Source organism: Tursiops truncatus, chromosome 16, assembly GCF_011762595.2.
Source record: "Tursiops truncatus isolate mTurTru1 chromosome 16, mTurTru1.mat.Y, whole genome shotgun sequence".
Classification (NCBI taxonomy): domain Eukaryota; kingdom Metazoa; phylum Chordata; class Mammalia; order Artiodactyla; family Delphinidae; genus Tursiops; species Tursiops truncatus.
The window spans coordinates 18742930-18766266 of NC_047049.1; the positions used below are offsets into that span (position 1 = coordinate 18742930).

Sequence of the window (23337 nt, forward strand, 5' to 3'; positions counted from 1 at the left end):
TCTCTGTAAGGATATTAGAATGAGCTTTTGTATCTGGGGCTAACAAAGTAATATATTCAGTCACACAGTCATATAGGAATGGGGTGGAAAAAATATCTACCTTCTCTGAGCTGTCACCCTGCTCCTGCTAGTAGACAAAGGGTAGGTAAAACAGAACTGGGTCAAATGAATATATGTTCAAATCAGAGAACAGAAGAAAGCTTGCCCACTAAGCTATCAAGATTTTTCAAACATATTTCTTTTAATAGAGTCATTAAGTGAGGAAAATAATTGGCATTTCCCTTGAAAAACAAGATGCCATTCAGAATACCAGATTATTCCAGAACTAACATGTATTATGCCAAAAGACTTAAAATAAAAAATTCTAGTGGTAGCAACTAAAGTACAAAAGTTCAATTTTCAGATTCAACTGAAAAAGGAATCAACATCTAAATAAACTAAAGAACTAAAGAGTACTCTAATTCCTAACTACAGGCATTAGTTTCTAGTCTCATTTTTAATGCTTTGTAATGTACAAGGCTTCAGAAATATAAATTAAGGAATACAATCAAACTCAAATGTTTGTGTTTTTTTAATTAAAAAAATGATCTAAAAGAACCTCTGTAAATGAATTGTTTTCAACTTTCAGAAAACTACATCAGCACATATTTTATTCCTTGTACTTTTTCTTTTTTTCAACTGACAAAATAACTTTAATGACCTCTAAGGTTAACATTTAACTCTAAAGTCTATGATTTTTTTTTTTTTTTTTTTGCAGTACGCAGGCCTCTCACTGTTGTGGCCTTTCCCGTTGCGGAGCACAGGCTCTGGACGCGCAGGCTCAGCGGCCATGGCTCACGGGCCCAGCCGCTCTGCGGCATGTGGGATCTTCCCGGACCAGGGCACGAACCCGTGTCCCCTGCATAAGCAGGCAGACTCTCAACCACTGTGCCACCAGGGAAGCCCTAAAGTCTATGATTTAACCACATAATGAAGGCTACTAACACTATACATATATATATATATATATATATATATATATATATATCTCCCTTAACATTCAAGGAAAACCTGCCATGTTAACTTTGGAATTCCTATCTACAAATACCATGGTAAATATAATTCCCGAAGATCATAAAGTATCACAAAACCCAAACAAAACAAAGTAGATGTATACTTGAATCTCAATGAGAATACTGTATATACAATGGAGTAACATGTGAGCTAATGAATAAAAAGCTCGTTTAGGGGGCTTCCCTGGTGGCGCAGTGGTTTAACCCCTCATTTTTGGATTTCCTTCCCATTTAGGTCACCAGCGAGCACTGAGTAGAGAGAGTTCCTTGTGCTATACAGTAGGTTCTCATTAGTTACCTATTTTAGTACGGTATATATGGCAATCCCAATCTCCCAATTCATCCCACCCACCCCCATTCCTTGTACTTTAAAAATTATCTTAATTCTGACAAAATTGGACCTACAGCCCTTATGATTTTTGGTTTAAAAATGGCAGGGTAAAAAATGATGTGACCTCTTTCTCCTCTTGAAAAAATCTCAAAACTAAGAAAACAATGAGAAACAAATACAAACTACACTTTCATCCTTAAGCACACCAGGAGACATCCCTAACCATATGTGAGAATGCAATGGGTTAAAGAGGGATGCTGGATGGTCTCAAGCAAGGGAGAAGGCTTGCAGCTTCAAATCTCAACATTATCATACCTCAGTTCTCTAAAGTACTTGGCATGGCCAGAAGGTAAGGCCAACAATCCCTTGTTTGGCATATCGGAAGCTTTCACAGATTTCATTTTGCATCACTGAGACATAGGAAAATCAGAACTGAACAAGAAATCATAGAGTTTAAAAGGGTACATGTTTTCCCTGGGGTGGGGAAAAGACTATTGTACTTCAAGGATTCAAAGAGAATTCTTTGAGAATCTACACAAACTCACTGCTACCTAAAAATGAACAGGAGAAGGAAGTCAATAGCAGAAACAGCGGATCAATATGTATAGAGTCTTCAAGGTCAAAAAATCTGACCAAGAATTAATACTGAGTCTAACAATATCGTTCAGTATAAAAACAACAGGTAAATATTATTAAATATGTAAGAACTCAAGGAATATTGTGCCTATGAACTGCTCTTGAAGAAAACACTAGTTTATAAAGTTCAATCATCCAGAAGACAAGTAGAAAAACTACGACCTCCTGGGCCTCAGCACCACCCACCAGTGGCCTCCTGGGCCTCAGCACACCAAGTCTGGGACCCCGAGGTCCCACAGCCAGAGACCCCAAGACACAGCTCCATGTACCAGTAGGCCAGCACTGGCACCAGGACTCAGCCTCATCCACTGTTGGGCAGGCACAAGCCCCTAGAACCCCTGGGCCTCAGCCCCACTCACCAGTGGGCCAACATCAGTCCCAGAACTATTGTGGCCCCACAGCCAGCCATGTAAAGACCCACCCTACCCACCAACAGGCCAGGACCACCCCAGGACTCCTCTGGCCAAGTAGCCAAATGTGCCAGGACCCAGCCCCACCCACCAGCGGCCAGCAGCCTCCACAAAAGGCGGGGCCTGGCAACCAACTAGACTGGGGGCCAGCCATACCGGAGTGTGCCCATAATAGGCAGCCCACCACAACATAAGTGCTGACAGAGCCCACAAAGAGGACATTCCTAGGACTTACAGCTCTGGTGACCAGAGGGGAGTGTGCTATTGGGATCCATAAGACATTTCCTATATAAGGCCACTATTCCAAGATCAGGAAATATAACCAATCTACTTAATACATAGAAATAAAAGTAGCAAATTAAGCAAAATCAGGGGAACAGAGGAATATATCCCAAATGAAGGAACAAGTTAAAACCCCAGAAGAACTAAGTGGAGGTATGGAATATACCCAATAAAGAGTACAAGGTAATGATCTTAAAGATGTTCAAAGAACTCCAGAGAAGAATCGATAAACACAGTGAGAAGTTTAACAAAGAGTTAGAAAATATGAAGAGCAACCACAGATGAAAACGATAACTGAAATAACTAATATATTAGAAGGAATCAACAGTAGATTAGATGATACAGAGGAATGGAGCAGCAAACGAAAGTCAGAGTAGAGGAAATCACTGAAGCCGAAAAGAAAAAAGAATAAAAAGAAATGAGGACAGTTTAAGAAACCTCTAGGACAACATAAAGCATACTAACATTCACATTATAGGGATCCTGGAAGGGGGTGAGGGTTGGGGGTGGCGCAGAGAACATATTTGAGTAGATAATAGTTGGAAACTTCCCTAACCTGGGAAAAGAAACAGACATCCAGGTCCAGAAAGCACAGACAGCCCCAAACAGGACCAACCAAAAGAGGACCACGCCAAGACACACTGTAATTAAAATGGCAAAAATTAAAGATAAAGGGAGAATATTAAAAGCAGCAAGGGAAAAGCAACAATTTATGTACAGGGAACTCTCATAAGACTACCAGCTGTTTTTCAGCAGAAATTCCACAAGTCAAAAGGGGATGGCATGATATATTTAAAGAGATGAAAGAGTAAAACCTACAATGAAGAATACTCAACCCAACAAGGCTTTCATTCAGATTTGGAAGAGAGATCAAAAGTTTTACAGACAAGCAAAAGCTAAAAGAGTTCAACACCACAAAACCAGCTTTACAAGAAAGGTTAAACCCACAACTAGAAATATGAAAATTACAAAAGGAAAAATCTCATTGGTAAAGGGAAATATACAATAAAGGTAGTAGATCAATAAAACTTGTAGGAAGGTTAAAAGACAAAAGTAGTAAAATCATCTATATCCACAATAAGTAATTAAGGGATATGTAAAACAAGAAGATACAAAATATCTTACACCAATCAAAACAGTAAATGAGAGAGGGGGAGTAAAAATGGAGGGTTGTTAAAATGCATTCAAACTTGAGATCAGAAACTTAAAATACTCACATACATAGGTATAGATTGCTGTAATATAAACCTCATAGTAACTACAAACTAAAAATCTATAATAGATACATACACAAAAAAGAGGAAAGTATCCAAACATAACACTAAGGATAGTCACCAAACCACAAAAGAGCAAAAGAAGGAACAAAAAGCACTACAAAAATAACCCCAAAACAAACAAAATGGCAACAGATACATACCTATCAACAAATACTTTTAATGTAAATGGACTAAATGCTCCAAACAAAAGACATAGAGTAGCTGAATGGATACAAAAACAAGACCCATATATATGCTGCCTACAAGAGACTCGTTTCAGGTCTAAAGACACACACAGACTGAAAGCTAGGGAATGGAAAAAGGTATACCATACAAATGGAAAATCAGGGTAGCAATATTTATATCAGACAAAATAGACTTTAAAACAAAGACTGTGACCAGAGACAAAGGACATTACATGACAATAAAAGGATGAATCCAAGAAAAAGCTATAGCAACTGTAAATACATATATGCACCCAACAAAAGAGCAGCTAAATACATAAGGCAAATATTAATAGATATAAAGAAAAAAACTGACAGTAACACAGTAATAGTAAGGGACTTGAATACCCCACTTACATCAATGGACAGATCATCCAGACAGAAAAATCAATAAGGAAACACTGGCCTTAAATGACACATTTGACCAAATGGATTTAATAGCTACATAGAGAACATTCTATGCAAAAAGCAGCAGAATACACACTCTTTTCAAGTACATATGGAACATTCTCTAGGATACATCACAAGCTAGGCTACAAAACAAGTCACAGTAAATTTAAGAAGAATAAAATCATATCAAGTTTTCCAATCACAAGGCTATGAGACTAGAAATCAACAACAAGGGAAAAAAACTGCAAAAAGCACAAACACATGGAGGCTACACAATATGCTACTAAACAGTCAATGGATCATTGAAGAAATAAAGTGAAATAAATAAAATAAATACCCAGAGACAAATGAAAATGAAAATACAATGAAGCAAAATCTATGGGACATAGCAAAAGCAGTTCTCAGAGGGAAGCTTACAGTGATACAAGCATACCTCAGGAAACATTAAAAATCTCAAACAAACAACCTAACCTTACACCTAAAGGAATTAGAAGAAGAAATAACAAAACCCAATGTTAGCCAAAAAAAAAGAAATCATAAAGATCAGAGCAAAAATAAATGAAATAGAGACTAAAAAACAATAGAAAAGATCAATGAAACTAAAAGCAAGTTCTTGAAAAGAAAAACAAAATTGATAAGCATTTAGCCAGACTCATCAAAGAGAGGGCCCAAATAAATAAAATCAGAAATGAAAGAGAAGTTACAACTGACACCACAAAAATACAAAGGATCACAAGAGATTACTATGAACAAACATACACCAGTAAAATGGACAACACAGAAGAAAAGGACAAATTCCTAGAAATGTACCATCTCCCAAGACTGAATCAGGGAGAAACAGAAAATATGAACAGACCAATTACCAGGAATGAAATCAAATCATTAATCAAAAAATCCCCAACAAACAAAAGTCCAGGACCAGAGAGCTTCACAGATGAATATTACCAAACATTTAGAGAAGAGTTAATACATATTCTTCTAAAACTACCCCAAAAAATGGCAGAGGAAGGAATGTTTCCAAACTCATTCTATGAAGCCAGCCATCACTGATACCAAAACCAGACAAAAAACACTGAAAAAAAAAAAAAAAAGATTACACCCAATATCACTGATAAACAGAAGCAGAAATCCTCAATGAATGAAATATTAGCAGACCAAATTCAACAACATATTAAAAAAATCATACACCATGATCAAGCGGGATTTCTTCCAGGGGTACAACGATGATAGTTCATTATCCACAAATCAATCAGTGTGATACACCACATTCAGAAATTAGGGACTAAAAATCATATGACCACCTCAATAAGATGCAGAAAAGCTTCTGACAAAATCCAGCATCCATTTATGATAAAAACTCTCAACAAAGTGGGTACAGAGGGAACATATCCTAACATAATAAAGGCCATTATGACAACCCTAACATTACACTCAATGGTGAAAGCTGAAATCAGTTTTTCTAAGACCAGGAACAAGACTTGCTGCTTTTACTCACATATTATAGGAAGTCCTAGCCACAACAACCAGAAAAGAAAAAGAAATAAAAGGAATCCAAATTGGAAAGGAAGTGGTGAAACTGTCACTGTTTGTAGATAACATGATATTATACGTAGAAAATCCTAAAGACACCATCAAAAAAACCACTAGAACCCATTAATGAATTCCATAAGCCTGCAAGATACTATATTTACAGACAGAAGTCTGTTGCTTTTCTATACACTAACTAAACTATCAGAAAGAGAAATTAAGAAAACAATTCCATTTACAATAGCATCAAAAAGAATAAAATACCTGGGAATAAATCTAATTAACGTGGTAAAAAAAAAGACCTGTACCCAGAAAACTATATGACTCTGATGAAAGAAACTAAAGATGATACAAACAGATGGAAAGATACACCATGCTCATGGACTGGAAGAATTAATATTTTTCCATACTACCCAAGGCAGATTCAATGCAATTCCTATCAAAACACCAATGGCACTGTTCACAGAATTAGAATAAATAATTCTAAAATTTGTATGAAAACATAAAAGACCCCAAAAAGCCAAAACAATCTTAAGAAAGAAGAACAAAGCTGAAAGTATCATGCTACCTGATTTCAGACTATACTACAAAGCTACAGTAATCAAAACTGTATGGTACTGGCACAAAAACAGACACATAGATCAATGGAAACAAAGGGAGAGCTCAGAAATTAAGCTCATGGACTTATGGTCAATTAATCTACAACAAAGGAGGCAAGAATACACAGAGGGGGAAAAGACATCCTCTTCCATAAACGGTGTTGGGAAAACTGGACAGCTACAAGCAAAAGAATCAAACTAGACTTTCTCAGACCGTATACAAAAATAAATTTAAAATGGATTAAAGACTTAAATATAAGACCCTGAAAGCATAAACCTTTTACAAGAAAACAAGCAGTACACTCTTTGACACCGGTCTTAGAAGTATTTTTTTGTATATGTCTCCTCAGGCAAGGGAAACAAAAGCAAAAACAAACAAATGGGACTACATCAAACGAAAAGCTTTTGCATTAGTGAAGGAGACTATCAATAAAATGAAAAGGCCACCTACTGAATGAGATTAGATATTTGCAAATGACATATCTGATAACGAGTTAATATCCAAAATATATAAAGAACTCATACAACTCAATGCCAATAAAACAAACAACCTAATTAAAACATGGGAAGAGAACGTGAATAGATATTTTTCCAAAGAAGATACGGATGGCCAACAGGTACATGAAAAGATATTCAACATCTTCAATCATCAGGGAAATGAAAATCAAAACCACAATGAGATATCACCTCACACCTGTCAGAATGGCTGTCATCAAAAAGACAACAAATAACAAGTGTTGGAGAGGATGCGGAGAAAAAGGAATCCTTGTGCACTGCCAGAGGGAATGTATATTGGTACAGCCACTATGGAAAACAGTATGGAGGTTCCTCAAAAAATTAGAAGTAGAACTACCATGTGATCCAACAATTCCACTCCTGGGTATTTACCCAAAGAAAACTAATTTGAAAAGATATATGCATCCCTATGTTCACTGCAACATTATTTATAATAGCCAAGATATGTAAACAACCTAGGTGCCCATCAAATAGGTGAATGAATGTGGTATATACAATGGAATATCACTCAGTCTTAAAAAAGTATGAAATCTTACCATTTATGACAACATGGATGGACCTAAAGAATATTATGCTAAGTGAAATAAGTCAGACAGAGAAAGACAAATACCATATGATTTCACTTATATATGAATCTAAGAAACAAAACAAATGAACAAACATAACACAACAGAAACAGAGTCATAGATACAGAGGATAGGTGGTTGCTTACAGGGGTGGAGGAGAAGAGAAATACGTGAGGGAGATTAAGAGGTACAAACTTTCAGTTACAAATTAAATGAGTCACGGGTCTGAAATGTACAGTATGTACATTATAATGTACAGTACAATTACATAATATCTTTTTATGGTGACAGATGGTAGCTACACTTATCATAATGATTATTTTGAAATGTACAGAAATAGCAAATCACTATGTTGTGTACCAGAACTAACACAGTCCTGTAGGTCAATTATACTTCAAAAACAAACCAAAAAAACCTGAAAGAAAAATAGATCAGATCTGTGGTTACCATAGGGGGAGGGGAGATTAGATGAAGGCAGTCAAAAGGTACAAACTTCCAGTTATAAGATAAACAAGTACTAGGGATGCAATGCACAGCATGATAAACATAATTAACACTGCTATATGTTACATATGGAAGTTGTTAAGAGAGTAAATCCTAAGAGTTCTCATCACAGGGAAAAAAAAGTTTTTCTATTTCTTTAATTTGTACAAATCTTTAATTCATATCTATATCAGATGATGGATGTTCACTAAATCTATTATGGTAATCATTTTATGATGTACATAAGTCAAATCATTATGCTGTACACCTTAAACTTACACAGGGCTGTATATCAAGTATATCTTAATAAAACTGGAAGAAAAAAAAGAAAAACTACTGACAAAAGGACAAGTTTTGAGCATAAATTCCATTTCATTATTGGTCTTAGAATTTTAAAAAAAAGAGAGATGTTTATGGCTACAGAATATAATGTATATATTACAATCCCAACAATGCTGTTATATAACCAACAAAAACTGGAGAGGAAATGGACTAAGGTATGCTCACACCTTTATACTGTACGCTTTATACCTTTAAGTATACTTCAATTGTTACAGCTCGATCTATGTCTTAATCTCTTAGCTATAAAAGATGAGGAAATAAGCATAAATATAGATAGTATAATATAGATGAACTAAATACACTCATTAAAGGAAAAAGTCTGATAGTAGATCACAAAACAAAATATAACTATGCATACTAGATTCACCCCACCTCACCCAAATTTGAAAGAATGAAAATGAAATACAGGCAGATTCTATATGTTCAAAATGACATAGGTATTATATAGACACAAGAATATTCACTGTAACACTATATGTAACAATATATTCAAACAACCTAAATATCCATCACCAAGGGCCTGGTTACATAAATTATTTTTTATTCAGTGAAATATTATGTAATTATTTAAAAGAATGGGGCAACACCCATGTACTGGTATTAAACAATTGAGATAGTAAAGCATACTGGCTAATAGTAAGGACTCTGCAGACAGACTGCTGGAGTTGAACTTCCAGCTCCACAACTTATTAGCATTTTACTTAAAGTTTCTATGCCTCAGTTTCTTCCTCTGTAAGAAGGGGATAAATAATATTATCACAACTCTCAAGGTTGTGAAGAAGATTAATAATGAATACCAAAGTGCTTTTTAGAACAGGGCCTAGAACATACAAAGCACTGCATAAGTATTAGATTAGTTATAGTTAAGTGAGAAAAACCCAGCTGTAGAACAGCATAGTATGCTATCATTTATGAAAAAATTAATATATTAACATATGCTTATATATGTATAAATTATCTGTAGAGGTACACACAAAACTGATAGTGGTTTCCTAGGAAGGGAAACCAGGCAGAAGAGGTTTCAGAGTGGGAGAGAGATTTGCTTCACATGTCTATATCTTTTGGACTTTGTATCATAAGCATATACTGATCAGGTAAAGATCAGTACTTAAAAATCAGTACCCTTAAAAACGTTAAGGAATCTAGGATGACTGAACACAATGCTATTTTTCTGATTAGTTCTCTGACTACTATGCCTAAGGTACGTTTACTCAGATCAAAGGTCATAAATAGCAAACTCTCAGAGACAAATGTATTTCTTCAAAGTACCTATGAAAGTTCAGATATTTAATATGTTACTACATAATATACAAAGGGTATTTATCTTTGGAGACAACACTACAAATACAAATGTTAAAAAGTGTTCATAGCAATGTGCATATAAATAGCAAAACATTAGAAATAACCTACATGTACATCAGTCGTCTCAATAAATTATGGTGCCACACAATGGAGTATCATTTAGACATTTAAAATGACAGCATATACATGCAGTATAAATTTATGTATAAAATTATAACTTTGTTCATAAATGATAAACAGTAAATTATGGACTCTTTCTATACAAGAATACAGATATAGTTCGTTCCTTTTCATTGCTATAATTTGTGGTATGACTACACCATAATTTACTTAATCATTCTCATATCAACTGACATTTAGGTTGCTTCTATTAGCCTTTTTTTTTTTTTGGCCAGTACAAACAATGCTTCAACCAACATAAATCTTCATACACAGGAACCAGTATTCCCATAAAGCAGATTCCTGAAAGCAGACTGTTTGGTCAAATCTAATGTGCATTTTAAATATTTATGGGTAGTTCCAAACTGTCTTCTTCTAAAGAGATGGCATCAATTTATACTCTCCCAATATTGCCAATTATTATTTGTTCTCGTTTTTGTCAATCTGATGTATGAAAAATGATATATTATCTAATCTATACTTCCTTGATTAGTGAGGGTGAACAAATCTTTCCATTCTTTCACTATTTGTGGTATTCAGACAAAAAACAGACCATAGCTACACTATTTTTAACACACATTGTGGTTTAAATTTTTCTTACAGTGCCAATATTTAATAAATGGGAGCTTCACATACAAATTCAGACCTCTACTTTCATTTTAAAAAATTCAAAAAAAGTGGGCACCACTGGGTTAACATTTCTTAATGACAAAAAGCAACTGGTGCTAAATAGAAGTTGTGCCCACCCAGTGCTCTCCAACTTAACAATCTCATATATTAACCTTACTGAGTTCACTTATGTTACCTGCCTGATCTCCTGTAGGAATTTAAGTTTAGCACCCCATTACTATTGAGTTATTTGTTTACGTACTAGTTATCAGAATTCTTCCAATGAAGGAGATATATAGGTGTGTATATATATATATGCATATATATACACATACATATAAATACATGTAATTATATATAATATTTTCTCTCGATTTTTTTAACTTAATCATATTGTTCATCTATCTATATATATAAATATATATAAAATCTTAAAGTCTAAAAAACACCCATCAAATGATAGCAATGTTTACCCTTGGTTATTAGGATGGCTTTCACTTTTATTTATCTCTGTATTATTTTTTTAATATATACAATAAGCATTCCCTCCTTTTATAATCAGGGAGGGGGGGAAAGGTATGTTCATTTTGAAACAGAAAATGATAGTTTGGTTATGTTCATTTTTAACCTGACAAAGGATAATAAAATGTATTTATAAAGAAAACCTGAATATATAATACAAGAGGAGCTCAACATAATCAAAGCCCATTTAAATTAGTCTACAACAGCTCATGAGGAACTAAATATATTCAATACTTCAGATGTGAATTGTAATGTACATTGTTTTACAAGAGATATTCAAAAGTACCTGGCGTGATCTGATTCACACTGAAGTTATAAACCAAGTTTTTGAATATTGGCAGTTCAGAAACCAGTCTTTCCCTCCATTTATGAATATTTCAATTTTTATAAATATAAAAACTGTATTTTCATCCAGTCAACATTTTATTTAATACATACTAAATGCTATGCACTGTGCAAGATGCTAAGTATGCAACAATAACAAGGCAAAGTCCTTACCTGTAAGCTCACCAACAAGTGGAAAAGGCAAAAAACATAGTGTGGTAAGAGCTGTTGAAGCACAAAGAGAAGGCACTTAAACCAGCCTTGGAGTTTGGGGGACTCAGGCTTCTTCTTAAAAGAGATAACATCTAAGAAGGAATCAACTAAAAAGAGTGGGAGGGAGTCAGGAATCCTGGAATCATCCTGACTCCTCTCTCTCCTCCAACTTTCATATCCTAACAATCACTAAATCCTACCCATTCTTCCCATAAAACTTCTGACTCTTCAACTTCTCTTCATTCTCATTGCCACTACCCTGTTCCAGGGTACACTGAATACTCTCCTCTAATAGCTTTGTAACTGGTCTCACAACATGCACTCCCCATCCTGTCCCTAACCTAACCACTACACTGTAATTAGAGTGATCATTCAAATAGTCAAATCTAATCAAGCAACTGTCCAATTTAGAACACTTGGAGGGGAGAATAGGTGGCCCCACAAACACAGCCCTCAGGATAAAATCCAAAATTCTTGGCAATAACTACCAAGCCTTTCAATATCTGGCCCCTGACTTCGCCTGCCATAACTCCAACATTCCCCACCTTGTCCTCTGGTCACATGAACTTCTTTCAGATCCCATAGCAAGTCCTGCTATCTCTTGTCCCCAGGACTTTGCATGAGCTATTTCATTCGACCAGAAACAGGTTTACAGTTCTTCATTGAGCTAACTCCATGTATCCTTCAGATCTCAGTTCAGAAGTCAGGGAAGCCTTTCTTGACTACTCAAAAGCCTTTCTGAATACTGCCTCCCCCCGCTCTGTGCTCCCATTTAAAACTCCCTCATTAGAATATTTTTCACACTGTATCATATTTGTCAGGTTAGTTGTCTGACTCTCTCATTTAAAGTAGTGGGAAAACAGGGAGCCTTCTGTCTTTTTCACAGTTGTATCCTAATATTTATAAATAATACCTGGGAGTTATATTTACTGAAAGAATTATAAATATTTGTTAACTTGGCTTTATCTACCCTACTAAATAGCAGCCTCCTTACAATTTCTACTCTAAAGTACAACTTCAAAGATACTATTAACTTTTTGTTAAGCACTCAATAAGCATGTATTAAACACTTGCTGAAGACAGTTGAACAATAAGCAAAGACAAAAACCTTGTCTCATTGCAAGGTTTCCCTATACTCTACCTAAAATTAACTCTAAATCACTCCGATTTTTTAATGAATACCTAAAAATGGCAACATTTCAACTATTTTCCTTTGTTTTTAAAGATCTGAAATGCTCCTTACTCTTTTACGTAGTTTAAAGGACAATAAACTGCTCTCCCCTCCAAATCACATAAAGCTATATATTTTTGTAGTTCAAAAGTCAAAAAAAGGAATCTTCAAAACTGGAAGACCAAAGATCAAGAAAGCATCCAAAATTAACATGTTCAAGGGAATGTTATTGTTCAGAGAGAAATGGAAAAACACATCCTTAAACAGCATGAGTGAACATGAGGTGAGAGTACTTTTCATGGAGGCTAAAGAAATAGCTGTAAATAAAGAAATAAAATGCTCTGTATTAGTCCATCTTAATTAGAATCATGCCAAGAGTGTACAACTCATAGCACCTCTAAATTCATTCATTCAGCTTTTCCCCGCTGTGGTAAAGAGGCAAGATGAAATAGTTTGGACTGACATGGAGAAGGACTAAATTTTATATAGTAGCAAATACATGAGAGTTTTTCAAGAAATCTGGTGTTCTTTCTTACGGGAAAGAATAAGACTTATTACGTAATTTTGATTCTGAGCAAACAGAAGTTTTAAGCAAAGAATTGAAAATTTGTTTATTCAACCTAAAAGTCAATCCATAATTGAGACTACAGCCCTCTTGTATAACACTTCAACTCACTATATATATATATAAATTGCAAGATTCTCCAGCAAAAGAAAAGGCAGGGGTGGGGTAGAAGGGATTTAAATATCTCAATATGATTAAGATATAATAATAAACATCAAATATCTTGAGCAAACTTTATCTGAAAAACTCTTATGCCACACAATCTCAAAGATTTGCTTGTGAATATCTGTTTAAACTGCCTTTCTTTCCAATGAACTCAAATCGTCACACAGAACCTAAGTATTCCCAACATACACTTTACTCTTCATTTAACATGGGCTAATTGGCAATAAATCAAAAAGCTGGTTACCTAATTATCAGTGTAAAGCACAAGAGATAAAATGTAATTGCTATCTTAGGTTATAGGCACTAAGGTGACTACAGTATTCACAAAGTATTTTCAACTTAAACAAATGATTTTCAGTACTTTTAAGCTAAAAATTAATTACATTTAACTGCTTTGTTTTTGTATGTATAAACCCACACATTCTTTCACTAGGTCTTATCTGATTATAAATCCTTTCCATTACTCATTCTATAAACTATTTTTCAGAAACTGTCAGAAAAAAATATAAACAAAAAAAATGTACTACACATAGCAAGATTAGAAGTGTGGTCTCAAAGAAGGTATCTTACATTCAAGCATCAGTATTTAGTAAGTTGCCATTATTATAAAACAAATAGCCTTTCTCACATTCACAGAGTTCATTTTTGAAATTATTTAGATGAAGACCGTATGTTCAACTAATTATTTATCTAGTCGTCCTAATAGCTGTTAAAATAGGATTTACACCGTGCATTTTGGGCCTTAAAAATATAATCTTGTTATCTCTGTATTACATTTTTAAAAATATCCCAAAGCAAAAAATCCTCCTCATACAAGATCAAAAGAAATACGTTGAGCAACCCGGCCCAATTTAACTTAGGGTTAATAAAGAATTTCTCCCATCAGAAGCTACTCTAAATATTGACAGGCATCCCTCGCTTATAGTTTTGAATATACATTAAAAAAAAACCACACATTTATTTTTGTAACTTAACACATTAAATCTAACCAGTTCCCAACTGGTATGTACCATCTACTATTGTGTGACTATAACTGCAAAATACGATTCCCACCTACTTTACAGAAGCTGTGATGTAAAAAAATTCTTACACCACAAAGATGTAAATCCCATTTAGTAATGTGCAGGTTGCAAGTGATATAGTACTTAAATTATGCCAGAAAGGTAAAACATTATTTGGCCTTACTTAATTTCAATTACTCTCAGAAGCAACTCAAATATTATCAAATTGTTAGTTATAAAAACTGGATAATGGTATGGTCAGAAAAAAGATGTGTCAATTAATAAATTATTTGTATTTTTAGACATGAATCTACATTTGCAGATCATTCATCTTCAAAGAATCTGAATATAATAAAATATAGCAAAACTTCAATTATATGAAACAATTTCAACTTTCTTTGATAAAACAAAAATCTTCAAGATCTTACCACAGGATCATTATTATTATATCAATTATCACAGAGTGTGTGTGTGTGTGTGTGTGTGTGTGTGTGTGTGTGTGTGTATGGAAATGTCAGGCATAAGTGTGCTCCTGTTGAAAAAAGGTCAGATAAGTTTTTTATATTTTTGTATGCAGATAATTACTTATGCATCAAAGTGTTGTTGACAGAGCTGACTCTATAAAAATTATATAGCTGACTTTTAAGGCAAATTTATTGTCATTCCTTTTTCATATCACAAAAATCTTTAAACTGAGACATTTAACTCTAATATCCATTTGCTTGATATTATAATTAGTGTAGATCAACTCAGTCCCTTTTTTAATTAACAAAATAAGCTGGTAAAAGTATGTTTTACCAAATGCCTTCACAATATACTATCCTGAACAATGGATATAAACTAGTGGATTTCATTCTTTATATTTAGTTTCTAATCAGTTTCAGTATCTGGTTCTCACAGTCTGACACAATGCTGCAACGTTTGGGTTGCACAACATTCTAGGGGAAATGTTTAAAATTATTTCCACTGAAATATTTAAGTCCTGTACACAAGCATCATAGAAATGTTTACATCAGTTATCAAACTTTTTAAATAAAAATATTAAATTTTAATAGATTTTTTTTAATGTTTGTGCTTCAAAAATAGTGACTCCATTTTTAAAAAGTCATTTTTCTCAAGCCCCAAAACAATTCTTGCTTTTCATGCCTTATTTGCAACCTAAAACATTACTACCTGATCTATGTCACTCACTCACTCACTGACCATCATTATATTTGATCACCTTTAGGTCCTTACTGCCCAAAGCCCGACAGTCTCACATGTTTTGGCACTTCAATACACTTTGTTCTTGTCCTAAATACTCATGTTCTGTGCGTACTACTATAAGCTATTATATAACAGGAGGTGGGAAAAATTAAAAAATATTGCAGCACTACAAACCATTTAACATGCTGAGTTTCCACAGTTGCTTAGTGGGTGTTCTGAAACTAGGCCATATTTCTAGTATTAAGAATTTCAAATCCCTACTTCCAAAGTACAGAAATAACTATTTTCAAGATTAAATCATAAAACCTTACTATTTTAAGCTCCCTGGTATATAAGCATCCCATTTCTATGAGTTTAAAACTGTAATTAACACATGGTAGATAAACCAGTATTTGTTTTAGCAACAAATAAGAAATAACTAGCTCTTTTACCTATCCTTATAATACTCAGAGAATTCAACAGGTTACAAAACTAAGACAAAATGCAATTTATATGAACCAGAACTAAAGCCCTTCAGTGAAATATCAAATTCTTTATCCCAGAAGATATAAAAAACAAAGTTGAATTAAATATAATCTATTTCAGGTCACCCAAGCAAAGAAGTAATTATGACCTGCAATCTAGTTTTTCCAGTCCAGGTTACCAAGAAATACCAAAAATAAATAAATAAACAAAACTTACTCTCTTTAACAGTTTAAAAGTTGCAGAAATATTTATGTCATTTTGTCATATCGTTGCAACAGGTATGTTTTCATTCAAAACTGATGAAAACATGTTGTTACTCAATTTTACATATTTCATACCTCAGTACATAAAGAAACACATGGTAGGTATAAAACCTACAAACTTTAAGGCAGTAATATTATACTGCACTGATTCAGTACTTTCAGACAATTATTTGCTTCAACTTGGTTTTACTCAGTAAATACTTACAATACCTATTACGTTTCGTCTCATTAAGCGAATCTTCCCAATAACAAAAGGTTAACACATTAAAATTCTTAATTGTATCATTTTAGATGGAAATCTTTCTGAACTATAATACATGCTCCTGTGTCATCTTTAACAAAATTTAAAAAGATTTCAAATGTTTATCCCATAAATTTGCCTTAAACTGCTATATTCTTTTAAATGTGTTATATCTGCTTTTTAAGTATTTTACCCTTGCTCTTATTTTCAACTTTCATGTGGTCTCGAGGAGTACCCCAGTCCTTTTTACATTTGGTTAACAAACTCTTTTAAATTGTACATTTTAAGAGTTTAGAGAGCCCTCAATTAAGACCTAGGGGATTCAAAGAGCAGGAAATGTGTTTAAGAGCAAAAGCACTATGACAACTCTTTGTTCTTTTCAGTGGCCTGTTTGTTTGGGGGCCCGAGACTATTAATTTAAACTAATTTTCTATTAAGAGCCTACAAAGTCAAGACATTGTATACTGGAGAAATGGTAGTAAAGGCGGCGGACATACCTGATGCTCATCATGAAGCTTACAGTCTAGCAAAAAAACAAACACATCGTTACAAAAATAATTTAGTCTTATAAAAAGGAAATACAGGTGTGGTAAGGGACCTTAAAACAGGAGAACCTAACTAGAGATCAAAGGCCTCCCCAAGGATATGATATGGAGGCCTGAAGGGCAATTATAGGAAGTTAGCCAGGTGCAGAGAGCATGGGGTTGTATCCAAAGAGATGATACCAGAAACGTTTTAGTTTCCTAAAAGATAACCTTGAGATAAGTGAAATGTTATAATATTTATGAGGTAATTGCTAAAACGTGAACATTTAAAAAGGATTTCTCAGATTTCTATAATGAAAATAACAGGAAGAATCAAAACCAAAAAAAAAAAAAAGCAACACAAGAATTTTTAAATGGGAAAACTATGGCATTTTGGAGGGAATGAAGTTTGGAATGACAAATAAGGTCCCTCATTGTGCCCTCAAATAAGTATTAAATCATCCTATATGAAAAATTACTTAATATTCAAGTTCAGAGAACTTTTAAATCATATAAAGCCATATAAAGACTTCTACCAGGATGTAACTGCTGATCATAGTCTGACTTACCTAAAGCAAACAGTGACACTTTGAAATAAGTATGAGAAGAGGTTGTTTTTGTTGTTGTTGTTGTTTTGTGTTTCTTTTGTGCTTTTTTTTTGCGGTACGCGGGCCTCTCACTGTTGTGGCCTCTCCCTGTTGCAGAGCACAGGCTCCGGACGCGCAGGCTCAGCGGCCATGGCTCACGGGCCCAGCCGCTCCGCAGCATGTGGGATCTTCCCGGACTGGGGCACGAACCCGTGTCCCCTGCATTGGCAGGCAGATTCCCAACCACTGCGCCACCAGGGAAGCCCGAAGAGGTGTTTTTAATGTTCTCAGAAGAGTACGTTTTAAATGTTTGTATAATAAAACCTTACCGTGAGTTCTAAGGAAGGAAATTCATAAATGTTACTTTAACATGATGCATACATGCTGAGAAATATATATTTAAATATGATTTTGAAACATTTTATCATTATCCAAGTTCTAATTCTCAGAATTATTCCACATTAGGCTGATATGTTCTTGTATTTAATTAAAATATTAATGGAAAATATACAGTTAAAAGTTTTAAATAATAATTTGGAGCAGCTCCCCAACATTAATGGAGATCCATAGTTCAAGGCCCAAATTAAATGAGGTACACAAGACAGAACAATCTCTAAAAATGATAACTTTAATGAGAGCCTACTGTATCACTTAAAAGATTAGGTTATACATGGACTCCATATTGTTATTCCCTGCAGTTCTCCAATGGACCTTAACATCTCTAACTTCTATGCTTTTTCTACCCTCTACCTATCCAACTAATTCCTCAAGAGTTAGTTCAGGTTGTAACCTTCAGTAAGCATTGCTGGTTATACATGCAGTCTGAATCTTAACTCATCTGAGTTCTTCAGTGTATACTGCTATCAAAGCGCTTGTCACATTGTAAAACAATTTACTGTTTGTCCCATTCATGCAACAAACCGTGAACTTACTGAAAGCAGGAAACATAGTATATTTATTCCTGTTCCCTCACAGTATGGGACACACATGGCACTCAGTAGAAGGTCTATGACATTAGTGAGTATGAAACTAGTTAGTAAGAAATATTTATAGAACAAAATTTAAAAGTTAAGTTAAAGACTATCTGCAAAATTGTGAAAGTCCTGAAAGCAGAAAGGACTGTTGTACAACACAAAAGTGGACACTGAGAAAGCCCAAATTTAACTGATGAAACTAACTCAAAATTCTAGACATTATCTGTGTCAGAAAAAGTCATTCCACTTTACCTCAAAGACATCAGAAAAACTAAAAGAAAAAAGACTTATCTGTCAACTGTGAAATTACTTAATTATATTTTCAAAATTTATAAATAGTGTTTGAGGGCAAATAAAATGCTTAAACTGTGTGTTCACAGTGCTATGAACATTAGAAGACAGACATGCCAAAATACTTCATAAAAGTCTTTCAGGTTCATTTCACATAGGGACCAATTATACCCTCTTTTAAGGTCACCTGTAATGTTTTAGCTTCAAGCAATTTGTTCATTCTTTCCGATAAAAAAACCTTTACCTTTTACAGCATGAGCTACTTTTTGCAATCAGTTCTAATCTTTAGAAAAGTTGGAATGAGACATATAGTGTGAAATAATCTAATTAGTTCTTTAAATCTTGATAATGGCAATATCATACTTTCTCAAAAAGCACATATGTTACCAACATCTCAAAAGCTGAAGAGCCCTCTGTAATTAGAATACTCTTTTCACATGTTAGAACTTTGATTTGCTGAGTTAAAGATGATGTGCTGAAAAACTGGGAATCAGGAGAAAATGCCAAAGACGGAACATTAGTTTACCTTAAAATAATGCAGTTACGTATTTTAGAACATAACTCAGTTTCTTAGACTTATGCATGCTCTTTTCTACCTGCACTGGTTGACAATTAGATTTCAGAACACTCTATAATATATCAAGTTCAAGCACACCATAGGTCACCTTGTAACTCAGAAACTTTTCATATTTTAAAAGTCAGTGTAGTTAGGAAAATACAAACTTTATTACATTAACAGAAAAAAATATTTCCAGAAAGACCTACAGCACACAACTTTGATACAATGTAAAATTCAGAAGACAGGAATAGCAAATTTTACATATATATTCTTTAGCGGGTTAAAGATTTAACTTTTATATATTATTTAGCGGGTTAAAGATTTAACCTTAAATTATTAATTATAATATGCCTAATGTATAACATGTAATGCATGAAATGTAAGTCCAACAATAAGCAAAAATAGCAACCAATTTAGTATCTGAGGTAGTCATTTCTCAAGTACCACATAAAAGTACTTTACCACTCTGCTGCTAAATGACAGCCAATTTCTAATTCATCTATAACAAAGTATTTACTAATTCCCCACTAGTCTTATAAAACTTTGGCATTTCTGTATCTAAGTTTCCTCTCCTAATTGATATAAACTAGTTCAAGAACACTTCCACCACCACCACCACCACCACCCCAAAAAAAAAGAACACTTCCACCAAGCCCAAGCTATAGACCTCAGAACTGACTGAAGGACTTGGAGTCAACTTGTTTTTCTGGGTTTTTTTTTATTGTTTTGGGGGTGTTTTGGCCTTGTTTGGGGTTTTTATTACTATAAGCATAGATTCTATGCTTTTCCATTCATGAATGATACATGAATGATATAGTGAACTGAATCCTATAAAGATATAGTCTTTCATTTAATCTTCAACCTCCAAAAAACTTCATCCTTATAGCTGTATGTCAGGGTTAGTGTATATTTTTTAGTAAAAAAAACACAACAGATTTTGATATTTTTTCTCATAAGATGATATATAAAATCTAAAAACTATTTAAACTGTTTAAAGAACACGTCTTACAGAAATACTAAATTACACAACAGATATTGATAATCCAGCATATGTTTAAAACAAATATGAATGCAATTTAACTGTCTGGATAACAAAGAATTTCAATTTTATTCACGCTTCCCCTCAAAATCCATATAGGTAAGCCAAGGCAAAAAAAAACCCAGCAGCTATTCAGAAACTATCTATGAGCATTCCACATAGAATTCCAGTTTATATCTCTCTTGAACGTGGGACAAGCCCTGTCCCAAGTCACTGAAGAAACAATATTTAAAAAGTATAATTCCAGCAAGCATAACAAAAGAATTTATAATTTTAGTGCTCCTTTTGAAAAGTGGAATGTTTCATATTTCTGACTGGTTTCTAGTTCACAAGTTATTGTATGAGTCTTACTTGCTACAATTATCAAAACACAGCTCTGATCAACTTTCTGAATACAGTAGTTTAAAAACTAAAAAAAAATCCATCTGCAAGTTATTAATGTATTTCTTAATATCACTCTTTAATCCACAACAATTCATAACAAATAAGAGAAAATCTTAAACACTTGAAAATTGTATTATCAGAAACCAGAAAACAAGTGCCAACCTGAGATAAATGTTTTCTTCAAAAACTGAACACTTTGGGAAAAGTAGTAACCTTACAGATAGACCAAGTTCATACCTCCAAACTGGCATTTCAAGAATACAGTTTTATATGTCAGCTTTATCTTACATTTAAGCCATCTGAAAGTCACAAAACTTAAGACAAAGCCTTTATTTCTCAGCTATTTTTAAATGCATATTCATAAATAAAACTTTTACAGTGTACCTGATTTCCAAATTAGTATTTAAAAGATTTATCACATTCAGTCTAAGATCCTTATGTTGGGAATGGTCATTTACATACTTATTCCTAATAATTCTTGTCACTGTCACACAGAAAACATCAACACTTGACAAATTCAAGCTATGAACTAAGCTTACTGAATGTTACAAATTGTACCCAATAGCTACGTCTCTTCAAATACATAGTAACAAACAGTTACAAGGGCTATGGCATGTAAAGCTGAGGGTAGAGGTTAGCAACTAATAAACAGGTTTTTAAAATTAAGACAATCTTTCAGTGTTGATGCTACATTTAAATAAAAAATACTTAGTTACACAAGTGTACCCTAAGATTCTGAAAAACATAACAAAAAATAGTTTTAGATACAATTATCCATTACTCTGAGCAGATACGAGAAAGTGCTGACATTTATGAAGAAGTGTACAAAACTGCACAGGTGTAAGCTTAGATGTAGACTGTTGGTACTTATCGTGAGGGAGGCAAATACTATACAGTCCACATCTGCAACCCAATTTTGCTTCAGCATCCCCAAAGACTTAGAAAACATTTTTTTGGGTAGGTTGCAAAACACTGCTTCCTCTTTTATTCTCATCACCCCCATTATAATACAAAGCAACAGACAAGAAAATCAAATCACCAACTGCAAGGGTTGAAGGCTTAATTAAACACACACACACTCAAAAGCATCTTCTTTTCAACTACCGAAACGGTATTCATTTCACCTGTTTGTACATCCATATTAACACAATTACACAAACCCTCTTGATTTTTTTTTAAAAAGGAGCAATTAATGGCTTGGCGTCATTATTCTTCTACCTAGGAAAGGGGGGGAGGGGGATGGTACAAAACAATGGATACTGAGGGGCTGGGGAAAAATCGTTTTGTCCTGAAGCCTCTAGCATGGGGCGGGGGGGGGGGGGGGGCGGGAAAGAAGAGTACTTTTCCTCTGTCCCTAAAATCTACCGCGGAAAGAGGTTGCCATTAGGCATGTCCAACAGAGCAGTCCTGGATGCCTACAACTCGCTTCACCAAGCAACACACCCAAAGCCGACTCACCACTCTTCAAGGAACGGAGAGAAGACAGGGAGAGCGCGGTGGGCTTTGGGGAAGGGGCGAGGAAAGACTCCACCCCGTAGCACTACCGCCGCGCCAGGGCCCCCGCCAACGATTCACACGCCCACGGGGCGCCCGGCAGCTTGGGCGCGGTGACCCCGGGAGCCCAGTGGAGCAGCACCGTCCTCCGGGCGCCCCCGGCCCCGGTTCTCGAGCCGGTTTAGTCCTCGCCCGGGCGCTGTCCTGGTCGCCCGCCGCCACCGCAGGCCCGGCCCCGGACGCTGTCAGCCGGCCGGCTCGCTCTCGGCGCTCGGCTGTGGGCCCCGCACGAGAGCCAGCTACTAGGGCCCGGCCCTCCCGGAGACAGCACCCAGGAAAGCGGCGGCGGCGGCGCCTCCCAGGGCCCCGGCCCCTCGGGCCTCGCCCCGGCCCCGCCGGCTCGCGCCTGTCAGGACGCGCGGGGCCTCCCCCTATCGACAGCCCGCCCGACCGCCCGACGGGCAGGAAGGAAGGCAGGAAGAACCGGCCAACAGGCACCCTCCCGCCTCAGCGGCCCCTAGTTACCGTCAGGAGCCGCGACTCCGCCATCCTCCTCGCTCGCCCTCCTTCCTCCTCCTCCTTGGAGGCGACTCTGCCCAACCGCCGCCCCCCGCCCGCCCCTCCCCCACTCGCCCCGCCCCGCCCGCCCGCCCCCTATACACACT

At 35.4% G+C, this 23337-nt stretch overlaps 1 protein-coding gene across 6 annotated transcripts in view; it reads right to left on the bottom strand.

Moving 5' to 3' along the window:
* Positions 1-23280, bottom strand: part of SHOC2 (SHOC2 leucine rich repeat scaffold protein) — a 112741-nt gene extending 89461 nt beyond the window's left edge. For 3 of the 6 annotated variants that reach the window (XM_019939984.3, XM_019939985.3, XM_073793975.1), the window contains exon 1: positions 23198-23268. The gene's annotated coding sequence lies outside the window, so the exon portion shown is untranslated. Of the gene's footprint in view, positions 1-17913; positions 17937-22636; positions 22999-23197 lie in introns of those variants that run through there. The other 3 variants (XM_019939979.3, XM_019939982.3, XM_073793976.1) reach the window with 3 other exon arrangements.
* Between the last annotated feature and the right edge of the window lie 57 nt (positions 23281-23337).